Source organism: Ornithodoros turicata, chromosome 4 (assembly GCF_037126465.1).
Source record: "Ornithodoros turicata isolate Travis chromosome 4, ASM3712646v1, whole genome shotgun sequence".
NCBI classification, from domain to species: Eukaryota; Metazoa; Arthropoda; class Arachnida; order Ixodida; family Argasidae; genus Ornithodoros; species Ornithodoros turicata.
Window position 1 is genome coordinate 52080054 of NC_088204.1, and position 25839 is coordinate 52105892.

Genomic DNA, 25839 nt, shown 5'->3' on the forward strand with positions numbered 1-25839 from the left:
CTAGATGTGACGAAGCGGACAACAGAGTGACTTGTGCTTACTCTTTCGCACTCAGCAACCGAAGCTCACCAAGTGTTATTGGGTTCTCCGAGCTTCAGTTTATGGTCCAGTTCCCCTTCGCGTTTACACAGGGTGTAAGAGGGGCCATTCAGCGGCCACCATATCTGGACGGATGCCTCACGCGTTGCACAGAGATTCATTGTGACGGCGGAAGTAGGGTGTTCAGAAAATGAAAACTGCAAAAGTCGCTTTTCTATCGCTGCCGTGTGCAAATTCGGAAGAAGCGGCATTCAGGAAGCATGAGCTACTCGCATGAAGTCCGAGTCACTTTCTGTTCTTCCACCGCACCACACATCGCAGCCGCGATAGCCGCCGGCCAGCCTAGTTGCTCGCATTTTCAAGAGATGGCGCGCGGGTCGCCTGCTCATGGTCGCGCGAGCTTTGCTTGGCGCAGCAATCTTTAAAATTCCATTGCAAAAAAAAAAAAAAAAAACTTAAACGTTAATACACACCAGTGCCTTTGCGCATTTCAAGTATCCATGTAACAGGGTTTCAGAAATATGTTGCCAATGATGAGGACGGTGCTCACAGGAAGAACAGTCTCTCGTCCTGAGGCAATTGACTTCATGCAGTTTATATAGTTATACAATTCACTTTACGGTCCTTTTCCATTGCTTCCAGAAGTAAAGATAGAGATGCTGCCAAACCAGAGCTTGCCACCTGGAAACATGCCATCATGTACATAAAAAAAAAGTGTTTTACAGCTGAGCCGGTGTGTGTTCCTGTTTGTGTCGCCTGTACGCGCTTATCTTTACGCTTCCAGTTATGAAGTTTTAACAAAGCCAGCAAACGATAGGTCGATCTTGCATAATAATCTGCACAGCAGGAACGAGGTTCCACAATCTCGCCCTGCGAAACATCGACAGCGCGAACTTTGAAGCGAAAGCGAAGCGACCGTTTTCCGCGTGCAGTGATTGGTTCCTCCGCCGGGATTCTGTGTGAGGTTTTGATGGTTTTGGGGGTAAGAGACTTCCGCCGTACTCTCAACATCCGCCACCCGCTCTTGCTGCAGGTTTCTTCAAATTCCGTGCAAAGTATGACGTTGCCTGATATGAAATTTTCATCGTTGTGAATATTATCGGCCGGGTGCTACGTCCATCCGATAGTTTCGGAATGCAAGCAGCTGCATGTGACTGTCGCTTTAAAGGGAGTCTCCGCACCAAAGACGTGTTGAAGCAACAGTGCGACGTCAATCCATACTGTATGATGTTTCAGTGGACACAATTTCTCATCCCCAGGTGGCACAGATAATTAGAAGACGGATATTTTCCTTTGAGTGATTCGACGCTCCTCCATGGAAGAGCGGTACAGCAACACTGGGCTTCACCCCACCGGTATTCTTCGTGTGCGCCTTTCTATAGGTTCTATTCCACCAGTGGCAAATACTTTAGAACGAAATCAAGGAAGTAGAAATCGGAAGTAAAATTATGCAAACGGATAACTTACCGTCAATACCTCTCAACCTTTCTCCAGTGATAATTTCGACACCTATTGTCCATACACCATCGTGTTCAGAGGTGGGGCAAGCGCTTGTTTTGTTTAAACTTTTAACTTCTGCATTCCTTGCAGGTGCACGATATGACAATATCTTCACCACTGGTGGAACCAGCTGGGTTATTTCACGCGGGATCAGACAGGGTGGTCCGGTCGACCTCTCCATTTTTTTTCTTTCAAACATATATTAAAGCCTTGTCCCTAGCAGGCATATTGGCGCTGAAAATAGTTGAAAATAATTGGTGGCTATTTTTTAATGAATTATCATTCAGATGTGGGCATTTCGACCATTGCGCTTCCTACGGAACTTCACGCTACGTATCTTCATAACTATTTTACATATTCAGCTAATTTTTTTTTCACGAATTGTCTGGGGTGGGTAGCATTGCTGAGTTCTGAAGATCCTAAGGTTTGCTTTTGAGGAGATAAAAAATCGCAAAGTTGCCTCATTTGTAAAATATGGTACGTTTTGGGAACCTCACAACTCGTCCCCTAGTTGTGACACCCCGAAGGAATCTACATCATTGTTTTCATCTCGAAATGCCCTTTCACATCAGTGAAAGGGAACAACATACACATTGTCAGACAGCACCTACTGCATCACACGTCAAAAAGGCAAAAAACGTTGTGTGCTTCAGAAGGAAAGTTTTCCCTTATCACATGTACAGCACATGCTTTGAGGACTTTTCTGCAGTGCTTTCCTAATGGTCTCCCGAGCCACCTGGTAAACTGTAGGCGACGTACCGAAACTTCCTGCATGTACTGTCAATACTATCAACAACAAACTGAAGGCACACGTGAATGAACTCACTTGTTCGCTTCGCTGTTCCTGATAAGAGAGCAGTCGTCGCCTTCTCTCACGCAGCAGTAGTACACCTGGAGCACCTGAGTGTCCGGGCACAGTATTTCAAAGTACGGATCTCTTGTAATGCAACCGCTGCGCTGTTTCGGTAACGCCTCATATTGCGGCAACAAAGGCATTCAAGGCATTCCCCTTCCGTCGGCATTGTCACGCATTTGCCGCAAGTACACCTGAACTGAAGGAGCAATACCACATTTCCGCTGTTAGGCTCTCAACATTTTCATTACACAGGAAGACCCACGCGGCTGGCGAAAGAACCTGTCATGCTGTGTCCCCGGCGTGTCCTCATAAGAACAAAAGTTTTGCCGGTGTGACTGCTGGACTATCCGAAGCTCGAAGGCATTCCGGTTTGGTAAATTCGACATTACACGGCGTGTAATCCAAAACATTTCGGCCATTACGGTTTCGCCACAGACAGGGACGCGGATGAGAAAGGCAAGACTAGCCATAGCCGACACGAACCAACCCAGTGCTGTTGCTTACGGAGTATTCAGCCTCGCGTTTGAATGCAATCTTCAAAATTCGATTACTCAAAGAAATAAGGTATTCCAAAAGAAATATTTCGTAACTGAGATGTGCTCTACCTAAGCTTTCATAAACTCATAAGGTTACTCTGGGTTGAAATTCACTTTACAGTTCCTTTAAATATTCCGCTTTTAACTTTGTCAGCCTCGCTTCCATGGTCTTGCTTCCCCCTTTAAGCACTCCCACTCCTCTCCCTTCCGTTTCCGTCTGTGGCCTTGACCTGGATAGCGAGGTTCTTTTAGGCATATCCCTATTAACTGGCTGACCACTGCTACGTCCGTCGTCACTCTTTGCCGGCGACCGCTGAAGTCTACTGATACGCTGAAACGGATTTCTCTTCATGCTATATTCCTTATAACTCATTACGTTACCCTTAATCCCTTAAGAAAACCCTTAAACCCTTTCAAGAAACATATCCTCCCCCTCTGTCTTATATAGTTACGCGCCCTCCTGATACGAAAAAAATGCCAGCTAAAGCCCCCCCGAAAGAATAGAAAAATCCCCCAACTCCCAAAAATAAGCACAAAGTTAAGCTTAAGGCCCTAAAAGAACAAATGCATGGGGGGAGGTGCCCTGCGTTCGCTTCGACTAAGCCTAATTCCACTACGGCCTCCCCACGCCGTGCGTGCCGAAATGCCTGAATAATGCCCAAAAATATAAATCTGAGAAAGCTTACTAGCACTTTTAGTCGAATATCCGGCGTTAAATTTCTTGTAGACAAGTAAATCCTATGAAAACCACAAAACAGCACACGGCGTGGACTGGGCGTTTAATCAGGGGCACAGCTGGGACACGTCCGCTCACCACCGCAGATTTCCCCCGATTAGTCCCGTCGTGAGGAGGTACACTCTCAGGTGGCGAACAGAGCTGGCGAAGGTCTGGTTGGTGGGTCCGGACAGTCCAGCTCGATAAGCCGAAAATAATGGTAGGAGTGCCGCGTGAGATACTGCGCATAAATCCGGAGTTGACGGTTTCAAATGTTCCGTATGACTCTGCCTCTGCCAGGACAGAGTAGGTTTCTGTCGTTCTGGGAACTCCAGAGCGGACGCGAAGACTTCGGGCCTGAATATTGAGCAGTTCACGCTCTCCGGATACGCTGCGACGGTGTAGGATGGGCAGGCACGCTGTATCGTAATGTGCCGAGAATCAGCACTGTGTGCACCTGACGGAGGTCAGTACGTGAGGGGCTCACGACGATCCAGCAATGCAACGTAGAGCATCGAAAAAACTGCTTGTCTTGGTGGCTGTCGGAAAGCTACCACTCAAAACGAAAATATGAGGAACAGGGAGAAAACGACAAGTTTCCTCTGCTCACGAGCACCCTTTTTCTTCTACATACAGTGTTATTCCGATGCTTGTACTGTTCAGACGTGTACAAAGGTTTCTTTGGGTTTTGAACACGGAGTGGCTTGGGCTCATTCTTCAGCTGGGAAGCTTTTTTGGAGTCACCTTTCCACAACATTTGGTGCCGAAACCCTGGAATTAGTAGCCTGAGACCAGCGTGGAAAGGTTTTCGCCATGCCTAACTGCAGTAATGTCCTTGATCGGATCAAGGTCAAACGATCAGCAAGATGCACAAAAGCCACCACGATAGTTAACGAAGCCACTGCCGCGATTCGAGGCGCAAACGTAACAGCAGAGGCACTCAATGTTTTCCTGGAGAAGCTGGTCATCTGCAGCAAGGAGCTCCGATCGCTTGATCGACAAACGCCTGCGAAAACTTCGAGGCTGAGTACGCGTCAGTGCTGCATTACGAACAGGGTAACAGCAGTCATTGCGAATTTGCACCTCAACTTTGAACGACTGCGGACTACGCAACCCTCCACTTCCACGGCAGCTACTGCTGTGTCTTCTCCGGCATCTTCGATGCCGAATAATACCTCTGGGGTCAAACTGCAGCGTCGTCAACTACCTGAGTTTTGAGGAGGCCTCACGGAATGGCAGCCCTTCTGGGAGCAGTACAAGCCAAATGTACACGACAATCACAAAGTAAGCAGGTCTGACAAGTTCCACTATCTTCGGTCGCTATTGGTCGGAACTACAGTCACCGCTATATCGAGACTGCAAACAACCGAGGCGAATTATGACGGAGCCATCACGCTTCTCACTCAACGTCCGGTTATCGGGGGAAGCTCGAGAAACAGCACCTTGAGAAAATCTGAAACCTTCCATAGGTGAGGTCATCTACAGACACAGTACGTCTACGAAGACTGCAGGCAGAATCGGCGTTGTTGTGGAGGGTCGCACTGCCTGACTGGCCGGACGGATCCCTGCTTCTACCTTCTTCATCACCCCTCCTTCTCGGCGAACTGTATGTAACATCTCCTTCTTCCTAATTTTAAAAGTAGGAAAAACAAAACAAAAAGTCGAACATCTCTTGGTAGACAATGTTAGAAGGCAGGAACGTAGCGATTTTGGGGTCTTCTTAGCGCAGCAGGTGCAGTATATACCCAATTACTCTGAGCCGCCCTGCTTTTGGTTCTTTGTCATGCCGTTGTTACAATACTGTTCCTGTTCTAAAGTGGGAAGCATCGGTGTTTAATTCAAACGGCGCAGCAAAAATCGCCAAGCCTCAGAATCGGATCTGAGGAAACAACCTGAATAAGATCCTTGTATGCATTTGAAGGGTCAATGAATAATATTTCTTACTTGCATCTGAGGCCTCGGTTTATTGATCAGGTCAAAAATCTCCACCAAACAGATGAGGCGCGTGTTCCATTCTTCAGAATCTGACCACGTAAAATACATCGCCGTACTCTGAACTCGAACAAAGACTGAGCTCATCTATAAGGTGAAACACTTGGCCTCTCACAGTTCTCTTGAAAGCGAACAAACAATAATGTGGAAGTCACTGTCTGCATCCATTCAACACGGGGTTGGATATTCCTCCGTCCCGGGCCCAGGGTTTTCCTCATGATTTCCCACATCGTGGAGGGGGCTGTACAGTAGGGGGCGCGTGACACCCTTTTCTGCTGCTTTTCTGGGTTTTTTGCCTTTCTTGCAGGTGTTTTGGGGAGTTGCTTGATCTTTCGTAGGTGGGGCATTAGAAGGGTGGGGTAGGTAATGGGAACACACCCGTCCGGTTCGACCTCATGCGGATCGACGTTTGTCTTACAGCGTGTGTTACCACAGAGTCAGCAGAGACGGCAGACGGACGCTGGGCGCGTGTTATATTGCCCTATTCCACACCAAATGCTCCAGGGGGAAACCCCCGGGACGAAGACCCTTGTCAAAGCTCCACTCGTCTTCTTCGATGGTATACCCCGTACTTACAGTGCACTCGCGTACTTGAGAAAAGAAACACCACAATGTAAACGCATATAGCACTGATGGTGTCACGCGTTGCCCCTTTAGAGAAAATGTCATTCTCACGTTTAGAACTGATGGGCTCAGTACGCACGACTGTCGAACTACAGCACAAACATGCTCCTTCCTTTCTATTTGGCAATCCATCTTTGGTCGCAGTCGACTGCGATACTGCACTGGATCTTGTGTAGTGACGGCCCATGGAAACAATTTGACATCAACCGCGTCCCCGATATTGAGCAGCCCACATGAACCCGCTAACTCGAGCCACTGCTTACGCGTGGCCAAGAAATCGACAGTCTGATCAGAAGTGTGGTGGAATGGTCAAAAATGACTGCGAATCCCACAACCACAATAGTTAGCTGAGCGCTCACCACCAGTGAACGTGGAAGTTTACTCACTAGAGGAGAAGATGAGGAATGCGAGGACTCTACCAAGTTGTTACCGAACCAGTGACAAATACCATATTATGCCTCTAAAACTACATTTCCCTAACGTAAGTGACCCGTACCACTGCATGGATCAAACCGTTCATTAGCAACTGCAGGAGCGGATCACGCAGATAGATGGGGCCACTCACTTCTGAAGAATTAGCAGTCGCAGAGAATTATTGAGCGGATAACGCCCAAAGGGATACGTTCACCAAAGATTTCCTAAAGTTATGTACATCGGAACCGCTCGGGTCAAACAGCACTCTTGGCATCCTCACTAGTGCCTGGACAACGTTGGGATTCTACGCGTTCGTGGAAGACTTCACTTCAGTGACATTAATAAGACAACAAAACATCCTGTGGTTATTCCATCATGTGACGTCCCTCGTTTCCGATGCCGAAAGGGGACGGATCACAAAATTAACAAAGAAAAGGGGATACACTCAACGTGAGCACCTACACAATCACACACTTCGTTAACAACAAGAAAACGTGATTTTAATGAAAGCTCAACTGCAACGGTATTATTCACTTTGTATGAAAGATTACAGGAATCGCGACAATGATACAGATGAGATAAAGTGGACCCAACTTAACTATATCGCATGATATACTTCAAATGAAGAATTATACAAAAACGCGCGGGAAATGAACACGTGAATCATGTACAAACGAGGCAGACACAACAAGGCGGCAAAAATGACTGACCCTGACTTTGCGCACCCCGACGACACCACATCTTCACCAGGCCATGGATGATGGCGTGGCAGACAAGCTCTGAAGACGACTTCGGCAGTGACCTACGTGGCCGGCTTTCCATGCTGTGGCTTTCGGTTGCTGCTTCCGTCAATCTTCATCCGCTCCGGTCTCCATTTTTAGTCCACGGCCGGGTCGAACAATAGCGAAGACGGCGACTTGGCGGCAGGCCTACCGTCCCACTTGGAGGCTTTGTCCCAGCAGCTCGGCTACCGCCCTCGTCGATCCGTCTCTTCGCTCGCCACATCGTCGTCGGGTGCACCTCTTTCCGGTCAGTCACCGCCAGCTGGGCCTCTAGGTCATAACTACGGTTGCCCGGACGTCAGCGCTGGTGGAAGTAGACTTCGGGGGCGAACCGTCAGGTCGAAGGTGGGTTCCAGACATCAAGGCGCCGCCTTCGTCCATCTCCCCCCGGGCATCCGTCCGGGCTCCCGCTCTGGATCACGTATCGGCGACTCGCTGGTTCCGACACTCGACGCGAACTACTCCTGACTGTTTCGGCGACTGTCTCACTCTCTCTTCTCAAGGTTCCCCATGGTTTATACAACCTTCCCGCGCCATGTCACAGCCCGGGCCAGTGACGTACGCCCCACCAAAAGCACATCTACGTCCGACACTTCATTCGAAGAATGCTGTAATTGCCACTGCTTCCTTCAACGTACAGTTATGCTGCCGTTCACACAAAGCCGCCTCTAGGGAAAACAACTCTGTCCAAGGGGGAGCAGATGTCACCCTTCCCACGGAGAGACACTGCGTACATGTCAACTAAAATTTTATTGCTTTCAACTGTGGGGGAACACGAGCTTTTGCGACCGTTTGAAAGCAACAGGGCGCGCTGTCCCTTCGATGTTAGAAAATTGGAAAAAGTATGTGAAACCGGTTTTATCAAAAAACTCGGACCGTCACACCACCACCTCACTTATTCACAGTGTTGTACGTAGCGCCGTTACTAGTAGCGGCGCTACCGTATCCGTTACTTTTTTCTGTAGCGCAGTAGAGATCGCGCTACTTTTTTAAATTGGTAACGAAAGAAGTACTTCCGTTACAAATTTGCGGTAGCACAATCTTTGAGCGCTACCGCTACCGCTACTCTCCGAGCGGGGTTCGCGACAACTCGACTTCGACCTATCATCAATCCTCCACTGCCTGCCTTCGAACAAGCTGCCCGATATCACAACTCATTCTGCGAAGACCGGGCAAATAGCCGAAAGGAGGGCACAGAAGCCGTTATCTTACAAAGAGGCTGTGTCCTCCACGTGTTCCCTATTTGGGATTATCCTTCTTGAAGATTTGGTGTATTTTGGTTGTCTGCAAACTGACGTCACTCCTACTGCATTCTGGTGCCGTCTTCGCTAGCTATGAGTCATGACATTCCACATGACATTGCACCACGTACGCTTAGGTGCTTGACCGTTGCCATTTCTTGTCGGCTGCAATGGAGGGACCATGGCCTGCTACAGCAAGCATCTTTGACTATAAGGAGGAGAAAGAAAACAGTAGCGTGGTGTTCAGATGTCTGCTACGCGCCTAGGTGGGAAAGCTTTATCTGTGCGTCAAGAGAGTAAACGTCCAATTTGAAAAAGCACACCATGGTATGTTTACTAACTTCTCGTTCCGGGCAATCCGAGTTCTTTTTGTGACAAAGCTGTTGAGCCTTTTATCGGTAGACTTGCGTTGTGCTTTATTTGCTTGAGAGGAAGAGAAAAAGATATGCAGGATATCGAGTAGGCTTTAGTAAATCTGTAAAAAAACGGTTTTCCAAATTTTAGCCTTCATGCGGCCTACGTGTAACCTCCATTGGACGTCGATTTATTATTTTATTTTATTATCTATTATTTTGAAATGAGCTATTGTTTTATTTTATTATTTATTATTTTAAGACGTTTGAAGTACGTCATCAACGATACTGTTTGTTTCTTTCCTAAAAAGTAGCGCATGAAGTATCGCGTTACTTTTTACGGGTAACGGTAGCGGTATTCCGCTACTTTTAGGTACGTGTAACGATATCGGGATTTCGTTACTTTTTGCTCAGGTAGCGCGTATCGGTATTGCGCTACCTTTTTCGGGTAGCGGGTACAACACTGCTTATTCACTGCTCGCCCTTTTCGTTGACAGGAAACACCGGTGTCTACTGCATGCAGGTATGTGCGATACTTTGACTGACCTACGGGAAGACTACGGGAACACGGGAAGACGTGGATCGTTCAGGGACGCTAGGCTGTGAAAAAGATCATCTTGGCGGTGGCAATTTGTTGAAACAAAAGGTACAAGGCTACGACGGAGACGGTAGCTCCGATTCCTCCTGAACAAGTGTCCAAGCGTGAGAAGTTCGATGTAACCGGAATTTCTTTCACAGGACTGCTCCTTTATCAAGACGGTGATATACGCAAAGCATAGATTGTCGTATTCAGCTGTGCAGTTACGCGTGTGACCCATGTAGAGCTTACGAATAAGTCATTCGTAAGCTCTACATGGGTCACACGCGTAACTACAGTCAGGGAGCGTATTTTTGCTATGCGGTGGTGTGACTTTTGAGAACGTAAGGTGATATCTGTTAAAGTAGTTGAAAGAAGCAGTCTCAGCTTTGAAGTGCTCGCGACCGTTCTGATATGAAATAGCGTCCTTCGACATTCCTGCATATGCGGAGAATATGGGCCCCTTTCGCTCCTCAACACCGGACGTTTTCGATAGAAAACATTTCTCGGAGAACAACAGTCTTGAGTTCTTCCAAAAACTATTGCATTGCACAGCATTGTGTAACTCCACATAATGTGAACCTTAAAAACAACATCAAATGATGCATACTGCATGCATGTTGCCGTGTACTTGATGCTTGCTGGCTTTTTGAAGGACCATAAATACATGCGATTGTTAGAGAGATTGCGCCACGACATGCCTCAACGACGAGTGACAGCACCAGAAAAATAGGGAGAAGTAGTTGTGTTCATTTCGGTGCACCATCGCGTTGCTCTTTTCCTTTAAAATATAAAGGGGGCTTCTCTTCGCAGGAAAATAACAGAGGTGCTCACCAGGACACGTTGGTACCGGTACAAAAATTATAGAAGGCAACGTCAAGAGTCCCGCTAATGCTCTAAAGTAAATGACAAAAATCTGGCGACGTGACCTCACCATTGCGAGCGAAGCCCACAACTACATGCGTTCAATTGGATAACACGAGGAAATGATGCCCAGGCATCGGTCGTTTGGCGCGATCCCAGCGGACGTCGGCATCCGTCTCATATGCGTGGTAGGCTCTAAAACCGTATTTAAAATTATCCCAAAAATTTTTCAGAAGAGCAAACAGACGCAATGGATATAGGTGATGACGAATTTGCAAACGACAACTAGATCGTGATGATGATGATGTAAGAAAATTATCTGCTCGAGAAGCAGAAAGTTACGCCATTGTGGTTGGGTCTACACTCTAAAAACAGGGCTTCACCGCGTAGCACGCTTCTAGCCAGCCATCATCCCGAGTAAAATCGTTCTTTCCTCTGATTTGCTGAAAATGAGGGGCGTATGCCATTTTTGTGACAATTATGAACTGCATAATGTCACAAAAAATGGTGTAAGCCCCATGAAATTAGATGGGAAGAACGTTGTCACTCGGGATGATGGTTGGCTATACGAACATGCGATGTCGTGAAGTTCAGTTTTAAGAATGTAGTGTGTGGTAGATGATATTGATGATAAAAGCGTCTGCGGAGCAGTGTTTGGAATTTGATGGAACAAATCGGATTTAAGTCAAATCCGCAGTTTGCTGAAGGCGCTAAATCAAATCCAAATAAAGTCCGGATTGAAATTTATTCGACTAAATCAAATTACTTTAAATCCGGATTTGTTTTCAGCACGGCAAATCAAATCCCGTTTTTAAATCCCGATTTTTCAAATTCATTACAAATCCGGAAGAGGAACTAAAACTGCTCAACAGCCGTGGAATGGTTTCAGAATCAACCGCAGTTTTCTAAGCTCGGATGTTTACATAGAATACCGAATTACCGAATTAGCAAGCCAAATATTGGCTGACCTCTCTCAACAGTTTAAGGAACTGTAAAGTGAAATTTGACCCCCCTGTTTCTGTGCGCGACCTCGTAGTGTTTGCCTGTGTGATGCCTCACATAGAGCCTAAGCACTCAAAACACGTTAATTATTACACAGAACAAAATTAGAAAAATAAATCGGACGGTAGGTTGCGCCCCGTAACAGCTAAAAAAGTCATGATGGGAGTACTCCCGTCACGTGATAGCTAGGTAATACACAATGAACCTATGACCGGTTACTAATCTCCAATAAACACTACTTTAGAATCACATGAATTACTGAGATAATTCTTCAAAATATTGAAGAAACAGTATCCCAAATATACTGTCAGCGCGGTCGGCGCCCTCTGTTTGCTCTCCTCCCAACTATATCGCACGGCGACGGCGTTTACTGCGGCTTTGCGAGGTTTGTGTACGCAAAAAAGTTCATTTCCTGCCGAAATTGAACAAAGCTTCACCTGACAGGGATGCCAGGTATCTACTGTAATGTTCGGGGATACACCGAGTGCGCTCTTTCGACAAGGGACGTTGTGTATCACAAGATTCCAAAGAAAATGCACAGAAACAAAAGTTGTTGCAAGCGCTTGGTCAAGACATTCGTGAGCCATGTCGTATTTGCTCAACCCATTGCTCTGACGAGTCGTAAAAAATGGTAGCAGCGGACGGTCGAAAACCTCACACACGGACCGCAGTCCCGACACCAGTGCTTCACCTTGTAACGTCTGACGATGCGAACACCAGCACCAGTGCACACGAGGTATGTATTTACCGATACACAGGAATGATACACATATGTGGTTCACTTCAAATTCAAATCGATTTTTGTGATGCCTACGCTGCGTAATGTACCAAACGCACTATCCCCCTTCCCCTGGGGAGCCCTCAGCTCTCGCAGGAGAATGTAAGTGTCAAATAAATTATGCGCTACAAATACTGACCGTATTCTTCATTCATATCAGCGACGCAGGCTTCCATCGTGACTGACAAGAATGTGAAACTCGGAAGTAAAAGCGTTTCAACGCATGATTTACCGTCAACACCTCTCAACCTTTATCCAGTGATGAATTCAACACCTATTGTCTATACACACTCATGCTCACAAGTGGATGAAGCTCTTGTTTTGTTTAACATTTTAACATATTTGTTTAACAATTCTGCATTGCACCTTGCGGGTGCATGATATGATAATATCTGCACCACTGGTGGAACCAGCTGTTGAGTCATTCTGGAAATCTGAAGACAACAGTTTTGAATGGCCTGCTGATACATGACTTGAAACAAGCTGCTTGAAACAACTGCTGATGCAAGTTTGCAGATACTAAACGCTCTTCTACTTTGCAGTGTTGTGCCCTCTGCTTCACCAGACCCGAATAAGTACATCAAATGTGCATCATATCCAGAACTTCCGGTGCATCTCACAAAGTTGCCACAGATGTTCGCGTCACGCTTCTCACCACAAGAGCCGAGTGGCCAAGTGAACACAATTTATCTTGGAAACGTCGGCCAAAAGTGAACAAGATGGCTGCAGGGAACATCCTGCTGTTCTGCACAACCCTTTTCAATGGGACCAGTGCAGCCAAGGTGTGAATTCATAGCGGCTTATGTTTTCACAGATCCAAATGACACCTTGTAGTATTTGCTGTTGACCAGGTTTCCTGGTTACTCGAGCTGATTAATATTAAAGTCGCCTCAACAGACCTCACGTGCAACACCTACCAGCAAGGTCGCAGGCTCCCTTTTGGCGACACAGGTAAGATTATCAGAACTCACAGCCATCAGAGACTGAAACATCCAAATAATCTTACTGAAACACATAACTGAAACACAAGCTTTCGAATAGTGTCTGTCCTTCATTAGGCATGATACAGACACACATGGTACAGATAGTTATACTGATGTACATTAGAGAAAGGGAACAAAGGAGGTTGTGAGGAGGAAATCCAAATTCTTGTTAGAAAGTATTGAGGACACAAAAAAATAATGCAAAACAAGGCACACAGGCTTTGCATAGTCGAATTTTCTGTTACAATAATTCTATCTGCAACAATGACATAAAAGGTACATGTAGTAAAAGGTAAAAAGAACAAGCTTGTACAATTGCAATTGCCATGCTCGGGAATGCTTAGTGGCCATGTAGTCCACAAGAGGATCTTGTAACAGAGGGTTAAGAAAAAGCTTTAAGCTGCGGTCTAGTCCCGTGCATGTGCTGAGCTAAACTCGTGGATGCAGCGCACTTGTAACCACCTTTATAGGTGCAGTTCCAATTCTGACGGAAATGCAGAGCTTCTGCTTAGCATGTGGAGAAGTGTGAGCTTACATATACAAATGACCTATCATTCAGGAAACTGCAGTGTATACAAGCTTCGAGATAATGTGTATAGGTTTGATCCGGCACGCTTTCAACGTCCATGACAGCCATGAGGGACCATGTTTCGATATAAAGAGCGTAGGGAAGACACTTAGCCATGACCATATCTTATCTTCGCAGAGGATGCAGATCACCTCCTGAGTGAAACACCAACAACTTGCAAAGATGTGAGCTACAACAGTGAAATAGTAGCGGCCTGCAAAAGGCCTGTGCCTTTTGCAGGCCCCTACAACTACACGCTACCAATGGCTAGAATTGGACTGGTATGAAGAAAAACATGGAAAGTTTATAATAAGAAATTGAGAAAGTCGCAAACATGGATGTGCACAGAAAAGGTCGAAAATTTTTGTCAACGATAGGGATGCCTCTGAAGAGAAGCCTCTGTTGATGCCATTGGCATGACCCCACCTGAGGCCTTCTTATACTGATAAAGTCATGAACTCGAGATGTTTTATTTATTTATTTATTTATTTCTAGTTTTCTGGTGCCCATGAATGGCCAGAGGCCCTCCCTAATGGTGCACCATACAAACAGGCAATACAAAGAAATGAATTAAAACACCATAATTACATAAGATAAAACAAAAACATAAATACTACGACAAAGACAAAACCATGTAGATGGCGAGGCAACAACTGGCCTAGCTTTGGACACATCATGAAGAAGGCATCGAATTTGGCGTACGGTGCCAAATAGGTCACCGCTGAACAGATCAAAAACCCCGGAATGGGAATTATATACAATGTGAAGCCTCAAAGAAGGCGATTTCTCGTAACTGTTACCACATACATAAAATGTTTTTTTGGTTCTAGTGTTGCAATGTGGAGCATAGAAATTGAGCCTTGATACGATCACAGCTGAATCGATATATATACAGGGTGTCCACGCTAAATGTGAACAGATTTTTAAAAAATATATATAACACTTTTTCCAAGATGAAATCAATTGCAATATAGCATATGCTAAAGGGCACTCCCTAGCAGGGCATTAGCAAAGTCCAAAGGCAATGTCTTAATTAACTTTCATTACTTAACTTTTTAATTATAAAAGCTACAAAGTTGCCCCAATGAGAACATCTGTTCCTTTCGGTCACCTGATATCGTAGCCGTTTTCAGAACAAAAATCCGTTCGATAGATCGCCCGCAAAAAATTCGTGAAGGAACGCCATTTCTTTCTTTATTTTGTTCATTGCGCTTCTTAGAAGACGCGTCTTTCTTTCTCTCCCAATGTCAGAGGGAGAAAGAGCACACTATCGCCTCTCACGTCCTGGAAAAAGATTAAAAGGAAACAGAAAATGTAACCCAAGACAAGGCAAGTTCCGATAGAGTCACCCGATACATTTGTTTTTGTTTTGTTTCCGCAAGTTAAAGCTCATCTTCGACGCATGAGGCGGCACTGTGCTCCTTCCCCCTCTCCCGTTGGGGATGAAGGAAATACGCGTCTTCTAAGAAGCGCAATGAACAAAATAAAGTAAAAATGGCGTTCCTTCACGAATTTTTTGCGGGCGATGCATCGAACGGATTTTTGTTCTGAAAACGGCTACGATATCAGGTGACCGAAAGGAACAGATGTTCTCATTGGGAGAACTTTGTAGCTTTTATGATTAAAAAGTTAATTAATGAAAGTTAATTAAGACATTGCCTTTGGACTTTGCTAATGCCCTGCTAGGGAGTGCCCTTCAGCATATGCTATATTGCAATTGATTTCATCTTGGAAAAAGTGTTATATATATTTTTAAAAAATCTGTTCACACTTAGCGTGGACACCCTGTATATAAGTATTCAATAAGGATCAGAAGTGGATGGCAGTGCCTCTACGGGACAAGGAATAAAAGGGGAACTTTATTAAAAACTAAGAGTTTGTAATAAAGTTTCCCTTTTATTCCTTGTCCTGTAGAAGCACTGTCTCCACTTCTGATCCTTATTGAATACCTTTATTTTTCGTGGTCAACCGCATTCGTTTATTTCATATATATCGATTATAGGCAAGGCGATAGCCTATGTTCTCTTAGAGCTTATGGACTGGAACGTGGTTGTGGCAGACACCTGTGCACTGAACAGAAGGGAAAAAAAAGCATACATACATTGTGTTACTGGTTGGTATGCGGTACCACTTGCAAATTTATATGAACACTGTACGGGGATGTTCTCCTTCATTGTTTGCTTGTTTACTGCTATCACTTGTATGCTCATTCATAAACACGGTGATCAATAAAGCAACATTACAAGCTTTGATGTCTGTAGAATGTATTTTACTGTGTAGTGGCTGTCTGGTTATTTCAGAAGGGTATTTGGCAGACCTCTATTGTTCGTGAAAGGGATACTGTTGTGATCAAGCAGTATTCACGACCAAACCATCCAGTGTACTGCTGTCAACATGGGAGGCCTTCAATGCTGCCTACAAGCACCTGAAAGAAAAGTGAGAGCTTCATCTCAGTGAAAGCAGATAAACACATGGTTAGACAGCATCTACTGCATCACACGTCAAAAAGGCAAAAGCCTTTGTATGCTTCAGAGGGAAAGTTTTCCCTTACGGCATGTACAGCACACGCTTCAAGGACTTTTCTGCAGTGCTTTCTTTCCTAATGGTCCCCAGAGCCACCTGGTAAACTGTTTGTAGGCAACGTACCGAAACTTCCTGCATGTACCATGAACAGCGTAAAATTACTATATCTAATTTCACTAATAGCAATCCGAAGGTACACATGGATTAACTCACTTGTTCACTTTGCTGTTCCTCTTAACAATAATAATAATAATTGGGTGTTTACGTCGCGAGACAACTGAGATCATGAGCGACGCCACAGCGGTCGGTCTGTGGATTGCTTTTGCCCACCTGAGGGTTCTTTAACGTGCAATGAAAGCTCATTACACGGCACCCCGTATTTAACGTCCCTCGCGGAAGACGGCGTGTCTAAGCAACTTGTACCCTGCCACCAAGTTGCTGGCGTCCTCGGCCGGGTTCGAACCCGCGATCTCGGGATCAGAAGGCGAACACGCTACCGACTGAGCCACCGAGGCCGGTGTTCCTCTTAACAGCGTACTCGTCGCCTTCTCTTACGTAGCAGTAGGATACCTGGAACAACTGAGTCTTCAGCCACAGTATTTCAAAGTACAGATTTCTTGAAATGCAACCGATGCACTGCTTCAGTAACGTCTCATTTCGCGGCAAGAAAGGCGTTCTTCTGCCGTCGGCATCGGCACGCATTTGCCGCAAGGACACCTCGACCGAAAGAGCAATGCCATATTTCTGCTGAGAGGTTCTCAACATTTTCATTACACATGAAGAGTGTTTCCCACGGCGGCAACATTACTGCAATGACGGTAATTCATCCTCCGTCGACGATTCGGCGGATGATGCGTGTCATGCTGCGTCTACCGCGTGCACTCGTAAGAACAAAAGCTTTGTGGGTGTGACTGCTGCAGTATCGCAAGCTCGAGGGCATTCAAGTTTGGAAAAATCAACATCACACGACGTGGACCTCGAAACAACATTACGGCTTCGCCACAGACCGGGAGGCGGATTAGAAAGGCGACACTAGCCAGAGCCGACACGAGCCAACCCAGTGTTGTGTCTGAGGGAGTACTGAGCTTTGCGCCCGAATCCAATCTTTGAAATTGGATTACTCAAAGAAAAAAGGGATTCAAAAAGAAATATTTCGTAACTTAGATATACTCTTCCTAGGCTTTCATAAAATCATAAGATAACCCGGGGTTGAATATCACTTTACAGTTCTTTTAAAAACCAACAACAACACCGAATTACTAACACGAATTCCTAACAGTTGCGGAACTAAGAAAAGGAGGCGAAACCTGGGAGACATCTACTTTAGTGGAGCTCAATGAGCAGATACTGCGGTAAAAAGAAATGGGAACTTGATTGTCGGACGAATATTGTGCTGCGGGAAACGCAGTGCGTATTACTGCCTTGTCGCTGGTCTTGGTATGGTACACCTGCCACATGATACATTTCTTGATGTGCAGTACGTACGAACGAATGCAAAGAAGTGTGTGAAATAAAGAGATGGGAGAGGAGCATAATGATACAGCACTTAGTGGGGAGGTGGAAGGATAAGATGGGTCCTAGCGCTTAGTACAGCGCTTAGTATAGGCCGTAAATTGACGTAAACAGCGTGCAAAACTGTCGTTGCAGTGTTCTGGCAGCACCACCGAAGATCAACTTTTTATTCTATGAAGAGTCGCCGAGCTTTTCTCAGTGGCTTATTCGCCGAATATTGAAGTGTATTGGATTTAGTGTCAGCACTATATTACACAGTATAACAGAGGCAGCCAAAGCGGGAGCAAGCGCTGGGCCGCAGTCGCAAAACCATGCACGTTGCTCATGCATGGAGGCTGAATTTCATGGCGAATTATGTAAATCCCACTGATCTCTATGTATAAAGGCTGGATCGCGCATAGGAGAGGGGCGCGTGGGAGAGAGGTGTTCTACGAGTGCCTCTGTGTGTGTTCTGCAATAAGACCTCGATCCTTATTCTGAAGGGGCTCATTATTTTATTCACGTACCACATCGCACCACCAGCAATATTGGGTGGGGTATAGACCCTGGCGATGAAACTACCCATTCCTGATCTTAAAATAACGTTATTGTCACGAGTGCTTTGCAGTTGTTCAGCTGTCAGCGTATTTCATTACAGAAATCGATGCGCTGTGCACGAAGAGCATACTCATGCATGACTTATCACATACGCTGTGGGAGCGACTGCACATACGGGGTTAACACAGTTATTTATTAACAGTTTATTTACTTCCACGTACCTCACAAATTAAAAGAACAGTGGAACAAATTGGCATATTGGCGCAGGTTCCTCATCCGCTTCTTCGGCACAGCTGAGCGACTGTGAGGGGAACCTGCAAGCACAAGCGCATTGTTTATAGAAAATACATGGTGTTGAGATTTGTAGGAGCAGCCACAATTACTTTCTTAGTACGTAATGGCATCAGCGAAGTAGCAATGCAAACAAGTCCGAGTTCAGATGCATGCGATACGAATAAAGATATTTTTCCTCAAAATAAAGAGCTTACATGCGAAAAATTATCCCTCTTTCTCTGTCTGTGTGAAGTGTACTGGAAGCTGAAACAAACTGGCATGACATGTCCTTTAGTTTGAAGTAAATTTTGAAAAATACGGGCAGCCCCGCTTGAACTAAATGCAGACGACAGAATGCGTTGGGCCCACCAATATGGCGGCCGGTGACCACGTTGTGGAGCACCCTATGCGCGATCCAGCCTATCCTATAGAGATCAGTGGTAAATCCAAATCTTTGAGGAAAAACGTGATTCAATCCAAATCCAAATCTCTAAGCAACACTGTGATTCAATCCGAATCCCTGAGCAAAAGTGTGATTCAATCCAGATCCAAATCATGTTCATAATGAAGCCGTCAATCAAATCTAAATCAAATCTTGCAGCCTCTTTGGTAGATTTAAGTCAAATCCAGGATTTCAAATCCTCAACACTGCTGCAGAGAGAAGGAAAAGAAAGGGACGTAACAATATTTCGGGGCTTTACGTCGCGAGACGACTGTGGTGCAGGGATATAGTGGGAAATTGCGTGAGAAGAACTGTAGCCAAGTGAGCAATTGCAGCACCACCTGCCATCAATAAAATGACTTGGGTCAACACATGTCAAGACATACGTTGCTTGAACCACTTCATATTTTCCAGTAATAGTCTTGAAAAACGGAACACGAACACATCGTTCCGGTTGGCAAGTTTAGGCATGGGCGAAAATGCTCCACTGCTTTAATCGTTTCTGGAGCACGCCTGGTTTCCTATGGATTGACGTTGTCTTCCCTGAACGGACCTCTACTCTGAACTCTGACCCCACATCGCCTTACTCCTAACTATCCCAGAAATACGCACTAAGGAATTATTTAACAGGATACTAAGGCGTCCTTTCCTGTCAAAATAGACCCCCCCCCCCCTGAACGGACTGCACACGTGGACCAAACAAACCACATTCTGTCGGCACCTTCTTCTGCGGAGACTTGTAACACAAAAATGAGGGCTAGCAGCTTCCTCCTAGTGCAATACGCCATCGGAAGGATTCGTGTCACCGGTCAGCACAAGATCACTACCCGGTAAAAGTCAACCAAGCCCAGAAAGGACTTCGAACGAAGAAATAGCCCATGGAGGTCAAGATATTTTTATATATTTATTTAAGTACGTTAAAGACCCCCAGGGTATAACATAACGGAGTGGAGAGAAGCACATAAGAAAAGTACAATAGAAACGTACAACAAAAGTATTACAAAAAGTGAAAAATGAAATATCAAGTTGATAAGGGAAGAAGGCCATGTGTACCATGGGAACATGTGTACCATGTGTAGCATGATGAACCTAAAGCCCTGGATTGGAGGAGGGCAGCCTTAAAACCAGCAGGGTCGTGTGTACAAGCAACATGTTCAGACAAGAGATTCCAGTCACTAATTGTGTTAGGAAAGAAAGATTTTAGAAAGGAAGTGGTGTTACAATGGAGTAGCTTTATCTTATGGATGTGGTCCAGACGAGATGAAATATAGTTAGCAGGGACTAAGAGACAATCGCGACCGTTTGTGTTGTGATAAATTTTATGGAAGAGGCACAGCCTGGCTATTAACCGTCTTGATGAGATAACATTAACTCCAAGGTTATTCTTTATACGTTAAACACTTGCGTCTCTAGAATAGTTGGAAATAATGAAGCGTATCGCCCTGTTTTGAATTGACTCTAATGCTTGAATTAAGTACTCTTGATGGGGATCCCATATGGCCGATGCGTATTCGCCGCACGAATGCACGGTATGAAAGCAGTTTTACATAAGGTGGTGCAAGGACAAGGTGCCTACGAAGATACCCGAGGCTCCTATTGGCGTCGGCGACGACTTTTTTGGATGTGAAGTGCCCAACGCATACTCGAATCCAAATGCAGCCCCAGATACTTGATACCAGATACCCAGATATGTTGAAACGCATGAGAGCTGAGTGTTGTTAAGTGAGTAGGATGGGTTCGGACTAGTTTGAGAACGTGCAAAAGTCATAATTTTGCATTTCGAAACATTTAGTGACATGAGCCATGTTTTGCAACACTGAGAAATTGTAAAAAGATCATTTTGAATGAGTTCGGACTCTATCTGACGATAAATGACACAGTCGTCAGCAAATAGACGGATGGAACAACAAAGGGATTGGGGTAGATCATTAATGTATATGAGGAAAAGAAGTGGTCCTAGTCCTATTTTCAGTCAAGTTAAATATTCCACAACGGAGAAGAGGGGGGTTGTAAAGTTAGATGGGGTGTTGATCGCAACCGAGAACGTGGCGTTCGGGTACTTCAGAACTTCCCGTGCAGGCCGTTCAAGCCCTTCCCTGAACATCTACGGTTAGACCTAGTTAGACGGTTAGTTGGGTATGCGGAAGCTGACAGCCAAGCGGTTGCTGAAACCAGGTCCCCCAAAGTCGCCATTTTCCCATGTATTTGTTCCTATCCCGATGCGTGCAATGCCGGAGGCCGCCCTTAGATACCCCATTGTTACCAGACGTTGCTTTGCGTTTGATTGTAGCGCGCTAAAGATCCAGTTGAAGCACAATCCAAGCCAGGCCAAGTCACCGAAGGAGAAATGGACGACTGCGCCTGCGGCGCCTGGTGTACGACAGGTACACTATGTGATGCATGCAGCCGTGCACTAGATCCTTCCGATCGTTCAATAAGTTCAAAAACGGGACCAAAAAGTGAAACACGACACAGAAAGTTGTTATACGCGTTGTATTTGGACATATAAAGACTAGATTCATTCGCAGAAACCACAAAAACATTTTGCCGCTAAACTTAGCGCGCTGAAGTGATCCGGAACGGCAACAGTGGGGTATCTAGTGGCGGCCTTCTTTGTTGTACGCTTTTCCGATGTGAGTTTGGGGGACCTGGCTGAAACGTTTGAATGCCGATGACAAACAACTTCTAATGGGTGCCTCCCAGTTGATTTTGCAGCATTTTGAGCGTTGTAATGACACTTTTATTGAGCGACTCAGATGATGAAACATGGTTTCATCACTACCTTAAACAAAACAGCCGTCCGTGGAATGCCGGTACACGTGCTCTCCGAGGCCGATACTCGATGCGATACTCAACGATCAGCAGGAAAGGTCATTGCCGCGAGTTTCTGAGACAAGGAAGGTGTTCTGGTAACTGCCCAGACTGCAGAAGGGTGAAACAGGCCACGCAGCATACTACTGTAGTTTGCTCTGCCGGTTAAAGGAGTCTTTGAAAGTAAAGGAGGCGCGGGAAACTACGAAAAGGCTTTCTCGTTTTTGCAGAAATGCACCTGTCACAAAGCAGGCAAGACAATGTACTCGCCGTTTACTCGCCGTTTCTTGCCCTATCGTGCCCTAGCTATGTTCTTGGTTTCAAAAAAAAAAAAGTTGAAAGGGAGGAGAGTCTCAAAGGCCTCGGACGTGATATGAGCAGCCGAAGCATATTTCGGACAGAAGACGTCGGATTTCTTTTCTCAAGGGATAAAGAAGCTTCAGAAACGATGAGCCAAGTGCCAAGAACTTCGAGGTGAACATGGCGAATTGTAATAAAGGTTTCTGACTCTAGGCCGCATTCTTCCTTGTCGGCCGATAACTTTTCAGCACCCCTTGTATAGGTGCTATATTGTGCAATAGAAGAGGGACGCTAATATATGTATTGTCAACATGGTGGGAGACCAGCCATATCTCTTGGCTGGCTCCCTTTAACTCAACAAACGCACCAGTCTACAACCATCGCAACGCCAACACTCGAAGACGAGCTCACGGCAGGTCTGGGATTGATGTACATGCTAGATGCCACCTCGCAACAAACCAATACTCACGGAGAGTTGCACGTGGGACAGCAGCACGAAGGATATTAGAAGCGGATGACATACCTACCATTGCTTTCTTCGAAGAGGGTCGCTGATGTTTGCCACCGCCCTCTAAACTGGACGGCCCCAAGGACTGCTCTCTCCCTGTAAAGCACTCTACGGATGCCCGCTCTGTCCCTGTTCAGTACCTCAACGGCGGTGCGACCACGGCCACCGTGCACAGCTTTGCAGCGTGCTATTCGGACCTGGTAGTTTATTTCTACCGCCAGGAGGATAAACTGACGTCTATCGCCGACCGGAACTGGGAGCGGGCTGAGTAACTGGAGCGTGCCCCACCGAATGAACGGAATGCTGTAAAGCACCTCGGGCTTGTGCCACAGAAAATCCGGGAGTAGACAGTTGCGGAGAGCGTGCTCCGACGTTTCAAGGGAAGGCCAAAAAGGCAAAAAGGCCTGGTCAAACCGAAGCGGGACATCCTGTCCCTGAGAGGTAAAACGTCGTGCGCAAGACGCCACTGCAAGCTTGCACGGCGCGCATCCAACCAGCCGTCCGTAATAAGAAGCCACGCGATCGGGCGAGGCACAGTCGAGCTTGCCGTCGGAAGGAGCTCCAGAAGAGCGGCGTAAAACCGCTTGACGGACCAGACACAGAAATCCTCCGACGGGAATGACGCGCGTAGGCGACGGACGTTCAAAACGTACTTTCTCAAGTGCGATGCCACAAACTCAGAACGCGGTCTATTGTGCACAAGCGGGAGAAACAGACCTACGTCTGGACCCAAGTAGTATTGCAGGAGATCATGGGCGGGGTGGCCAGGGTCACTAAGGCCGTCGAAAATTGGTACATACGTGCCCGGGATACCCCCTCAGCTCCGTTGCCCCAGATGAACCGAAAGGCTGTACAGTTGCTGCAAGGAAAACCTGACGAGGAGGAAGGAAAACTGACCCGTGATACCAGTATTTGCTCAGGAACCAGCCAGGCGAGCTCTACAGGTGATGGGGAGCACTAGGTCCCTCAAATCAGTGAGAACCGAGACGCTGCGCTCGTGTACACACAACCAAGAAACAGGAGAGACCCCAGTCCTGTTATAGTGGATACCGAGAATCCGCAGCTCATTCCTAACAGGGATCCCGAACGGAGATGGACAGGAGGGAACGAGTTACGTTAATGAACAGCGCAGCGCTTTTTTGTCCATTAATTGATTCGTGCATTCGATACTCGACCGTACCTCTCTAAAATAACGAGAACACGACCTATCGACTCCTCATTACTGAGCATTTAGGAGAGGTCATCTGCATACGCTAACAGAGGAAGGTTCCACGAGCCTGGCAACGGAATCATAACAGGTCGAAGGCAGGTTGCTAAGGTTTCTAGGAAGGAACTAAACACCATGGCATACAACGCCGGGGACGGCCTTGTCGCACACCGGTCGTGATGGGGAACCTACCGGAAACGCCCCCGTTCACGCCGACAACGGCAGAGGAATCTCTGTATAGGGCCTTAATCCAGCCCACCACTACGGGAGGAAAGCCAGCCGCCTCCAGCACACTGAACATATGCACCATGATGCACCCTGTCAAACGCCTTATTCTGGTCAAAAGACATCAGTACCGCGGGTTGCTGACGGCTGTGCGCCCAGTAGATGGCGTCACGCAGGGCCTGTGTGTGCAAGTTGATTGACCGTCCAGGAACAGCACAGCCGTGACAGGGGGGAACTACAAGACCCAGGACTAAGGAAATTCTACACAGAATTGATGTTGAAACTATCTTGTAGTCCGTATTAAGTAGGGAAACGGGGCGAAACGCGTGCGGGTCCGGCTTCCTAGACGGGTCTTTGCAAAGTAACGTTACCACACCCTCTCGCATGGACGGGCAGAGGAGGCCGTCCACCAAGCAGCCATTGAATAACGCTGACAGCGGGCCAGAGAGCGTAAGCCAGAAGCGCTTAGAAAATTCGGCCGGGAGATCATCGGAGCCAGGAGACCTTCCAGTTCGCAGGGCTTTAGCGGCGGCCGTACACTCGTCCAGAGTAAACGGATCTGCGCTAAGCACGAAGTGCTTGTGAGTCGGCAGAAAACTTTGCCTTTCGGCATCAGCAGGCACGACTGCGCCGTACAAGGCGGCAAAGTGGTCACAAAAAAATGATCGAACGGCTTCAGGACTAGCCTGAACAGTCCCGCCAGAGGTCACCAGCTCCGCAACAGCGTTTGGAGGGCGACAAAAGAAGCGGCCAAGAAGAAGGCCAGAGCAGCAGGACTCCTGCGACCAGCGCTCAGCTGCCTGCAACGCTGCAAGGTGTTCCCAGGCACGCATCTTTTGAGATGCAAGCCGTCTCAGAACGTCCTGGATAGCATCGTCGTTGTCAGGGCCCCACGACCCCGGATGACGCAAAATTGACAGCACTTGCCAAAGGTGTTGCATTTCCTCTCGGCTCTCCCGCGCCCGAGTGGCCCACCACTGACGAAAAAGCCTCGCGGCCCCAATTTTCGTCTCCTCCCACCATTCCTGCGAGAAGGACGCCATAGCACACCGAGCCTCAAGCCAACTACTTACACTGCCGCGAATTTCAACGTCACTCAACAGAGAGACGTCCAGCCTCCAACAACCCGAACCACCACGGAGGTGCCGAAACCCACCAAGGAGAAGGAGGACTCCCTCATGGTTCGACAAATCCCCGGACGGACAAACAAAGCACTCCCTCAGCCCGCGAGAAACATAGAAACGGTCTATGCGGCTGTGTGCACCACGGTGCTGGACCACGTGTGCTGCTATTGCCCATTATTCAGGTGGCTGAACGTGTCGACCAGCCCGGGACCATCTACTAGGCAGGCCAACTCGGGGTTCACTGGCCGATGTCTACTGCCGGAACCGTCGGTACAACAGTTAAACTCACCCATAAGCACAATATTGCGGATACCTAGGAAAAAGCAGTGGAGGCTGCGAAAAAACTGCGCACGCTCTCCGCGCCGTGCGGGAGCGTACAGATTAATAAGCCGCACCAATCACTCCGTCATACCCGCCTCCACCATGACCACCCGGCCGTCACTGTCACGGTCGTACCAACGGACGTTACCAAGGAAAGAGGGGAACAATATAATTGCTACTCCTGCCTGATGCGGTGACCCGTGACCGAAGAAAACCCTGACAGTATGATCCG

The 25839-nt window shown here is 46.9% G+C and overlaps 1 long non-coding RNA gene across 1 annotated transcript; it reads left to right on the top strand.

The window, feature by feature from the left end:
* The first annotated feature begins 4384 nt into the window (after positions 1 to 4384).
* On the top strand, positions 4385 to 9743 carry LOC135393167 (uncharacterized). Its single transcript, XR_010422501.1, has 3 exons — positions 4385 to 4930; positions 5116 to 5252; positions 9550 to 9743. It is a non-coding gene; the product is annotated as an uncharacterized LOC135393167 (long non-coding RNA).
* Positions 9744 to 25839: the final 16096 nt, after the last annotated feature.